Source organism: Sturnira hondurensis, unplaced genomic scaffold (assembly GCF_014824575.4).
Source record: "Sturnira hondurensis isolate 20B ecotype Veracruz unplaced genomic scaffold, ASM1482457v3 Scaffold0021490, whole genome shotgun sequence".
In the NCBI taxonomy this organism is placed as follows: domain Eukaryota; kingdom Metazoa; phylum Chordata; class Mammalia; order Chiroptera; family Phyllostomidae; genus Sturnira; species Sturnira hondurensis.
The window spans coordinates 2,068,195-2,072,101 of NW_028094121.1; positions in this window are offsets into that span (position 1 = coordinate 2,068,195).

The following is a 3,907-nucleotide window of genomic DNA, read 5'->3' on the forward strand; positions in this document are numbered from 1 at the left end:
CTGCACACCCCTCCCCCACCATCCCCCCCTTTTGTTCATGTCCATGTGTCACAAGTACTTTAGATTCTGTATTTCCCATAGTATTCCTGCCCTCCCCCCTATTTTCTACTTACTGTCTATGCTACTTATTCTCTTCTCCTCTTCCCACTCCCCTGTTGCTAACCCTCCATGTGATCTCCATTTCTGTTTCCGCTCCCGATCTAGCTGTCCACTTAGTTTGCTTTTGTTTTAGGTGTGGTTGTTAATAACTGTGAGTTTGCTGTCCTTTCACTGTTCATATTTTTATCTTCTTTTTCTTAGATAAGTCCCCTTAACATTTCATATAATAAGGGCTTGGTGATGATGAACTCCTTGAATTTGACCTTATCTGAGAAGCACTTTATCTGCCCTTCCATTCTAAATGAAACCTTTGCTAGATAGAGCAATCTTGGCTGTAGGTCTTTGGATTTCATGACTTGGAATACTTCTCTCCAGCCCTTTCTTGCCTGTAAGATCTCTTTTGAGAAATCCGCTGACAGTCTGATGGGCACTCCTTTGCAGGTAACTGTCCCCTTATCTCTTGCTGCTTCTAGAATTCTCTCCTTCATTTTAATCTTGGCTAATGTAATTATGATGTGCCTTGGTGAGAAGAGGCTTAGGAACCTCCAGGACATCTTTAAACACTCCAACATCTGAATTATAGGGGTACCAGAAGGGGAAGAAGAACAGCCACGAGCGGAAAACTTATTTGAACAAATAATAAAGGAGAACTTCCCCAGTCTGGCAAAGGAAATAGACTTCCAGGAAATCCAGGAAGCTCAGAGAGTCCCAAAGAAGTTGGGTCAATATTTCTTATACTCAACATAGCTGGTGCTTTCACAGGGTACCGGTCTTTCTTAGAAAACAGGTCTGCTTTCTTCCTGGCTCCCTTTCAGAATCTTTTGCCCTGCAGGAGGCACTGTTTTTGCCCCCTGCTACTGTTCTTGGTGCTGCTTAGAGAGTCAAAAGGGCGCATGGGAACTTCTTGTCCCTGTGATTCCTGGTAAAAAAAAAAAAAAGGAAGAAAGAAAAAAAGATCATTTGGATCTGTTCCCAGTCTTGAGTCTTTAGAAGTCTTGACTCCAGAGGCTTGATTTCAGTCATTTGTAATGAATGAGCACGCAAAGTGGAGCAAAATACCATCACTTTTCTGTCTTAACTCAAAAAGAAATTACTTTACAAAAAAATCACAAGAAACAACAAAATTTTGAAAATCTTTGTTTTAGAAGAAGATTCAGAAATGTTCTCTACATGACTAAACCAACAAACCAGTGATGTTACTTTGGTTCTTTACAATTAATTCCTGAGTTTAAGAAGCCCGTGAGGCTCTAAGCCCCTAAGGTACCGCACGCTTGAAATATTCACCAGGTAGACTCAACAGACCCCGGAGTAACCTTGTTGCACCCTCAGTTAATCCAGAATAGGGACCCACTTACCCAAATATGTAATGCAACGAGTGCCTGACGAGGAAGTGGCCCGTTTTCAAATGGCCACACAAATTCAGTTTTGTGCCAACACTGCAGTCTGCCTCTCGGTCTTGTCTCTCACAAGAAAACGTGTGTTGTCCATACTTGCCAGCTCACTCACTTCTGTTCTTTTTTTTTTCTTTTCCACTTATCAATTTTATTGACTCCACTTTCCCCTGTTCTTAAAGTCCTTGCTGATAAGTGGATCTCTTCTGGTCACTCTCTGACGGTCTCATAGGCTAGGGACCTCCGGTTTGCACACCTTTTCTGCACCCTTGCTGATCTCCAACATAGTGCGGTAGGTCTGGTCTGATTCGCATGCTGGTGGACCCTGAGGCACAGTGATTCTGCTTGCAAACCCTATTCACTGCTGGCGTAGATTATGGCTGGAAAAAGCACTGCCTCCTTTGCAGGCGCACCAGGCCCGCTCTCCGGTACCCGAGGTGTGTAGCTGTGGCTTCATTAGGGAGCCCGTTCAGTCAATTCAGAGCACCCAGCCGGGCAGCCGCTCCACCCATGGCTTCTAGAGACTGGGATCCCAGGACTACACACCTGCTCCTCCTCACTGGTGGGGGATTCACTCTCCACAGCCTCTGAGAGACGATCCTTGCCTTCTATCTGACTCACCAGCCCTCTGCCATTTTCAACTGCCGCCTATGCGATCCCCCATTGAACAACATGCTTCTGTAAGTGACCCATGGAACACTGGCGCTTGGGTTGCAGAGAAAATAACACCGTACAGGCTGTCATGAGAACTCAAAAAAGTAAAGAGCTCTCCAGTTACTCTGTATGACCTCAGACAAATACTGAACATCTGTGTGCTTCAGTGTCCTTGTCCACAACATGGGGCTTGAAAGGGTGGCTACGAAAATTAGGAATGATATATGAGAGGTGTCTGGTATATCGTAGGTGTTTAACGAGGGTCCTTACCCTTATATTAGCTACAAACAGCAGGTCTACTTCTGACCCCACTTTACCATACACGTCACAAAACCTCAAAGATTAAGTAACATAGCAACACAAGAAAAGGCAGAAATAGTAACTCAGAAAAAATTCCCAGAAATGCAATGGTAGGGAAATTTAATGAGTTAAACATCCCAATATAAAAATTGGGTAAATGATATGACTGGGCACTTTAATGAAGGAACAACAAAATGACCAATAAACACATGAAAAAAAATTGTTCTCACAAGACAAATAAATAGAATAATGAAATCTGTTTTACCTACTGTGTTGGGAAAGATTTTAAAATCATGATACCAGCAGCATATCAAATGCCTCTTTAAAAATCAGACCTTGGGGGGAGCGGGTATAAGGAGACTAAATGGTCATGGGAAAAATAGACTAAGTTAACCAATGAAAAGTACATTAAAAAATAAAAATAGAAACCAGAACTCGAGCTCCCATTCTAGCAGTGTACGAAGGAAGCAATCCAGTCAATTCAGTAGGAATTAAGTGCACTAGTTTTCTTCACAGCATTGTTTACACCTTCACAAACATGGAGACCGGTGGAGTTGCGTGTGCGTGTGGAGAGCAGGGTTGGGGGGAGGCCAGCTGCACTGACCTCACCACCCGGCTCCTCCAGGCATGTCCTGGTGGGCACCATGCATGCAGTCGTAAAATGATTTGACATGTCACGGAGATGCCAGGTCTGAAGACTGTTTTTCTAATGCAGTGTAGAAGAGAGGAAACAAACTCTGACACCAGACTTTCCCCCATTCCCTTCCACAGACACCATTTTAGTTCTTCTAAGAGTCAAGAGTCTCCCGCTCTCTGGGCCTACACTCTGGGCCTCTGCTTGCTGTTCCTCCTTCCTGGAAGAGTACGGCTCACTCTCTGCCCCCACCCCGGCTTCATCCCTCCTCTTCTCTCAGCTAGCACCACGCAGAGCAGCCCACAAGTCTCAGAGGAAACACTGGCCACATAATACACAAAGCGTAAATAAAACATAATACATAAACAGATATATATATATAACATATATGGGGAGAGAGAGGAATAGATAGACGCATAACCCTCTCGAAACACGTGTGTGACTGCTGAGTGGAGGGTTTGCCTTGGTAGCTGCTGATGGTGACGACACACTCACTTCCAAGGAGGATGAGTGAATCCAGCTAACAGCAGAGGTTTTGTATTGCACGTGTGGGTCCAGAACTGAATCTCTTAGGATAAAGAAGGAGAAACAGACTCCTTCCCCAGCAGGCCCCCCTCTCCAACCTTCCCTTATACAGTATTCATCCTCTCTGCAAAGTAAATTTCGAATAAATATTTAAAGGGCCTTAGCTTCCTGGGTTGCGGGCCAGGTCCCCAGCAGGGGGCGCGCGAGAGGCAACCACACACTGATGTTTTCCTCTCCTCTTCCCTGCCTCTAAAAATAAATAAAATAAATAAATAAAAATCTTTATTAAAAAAGATGAAGAAGA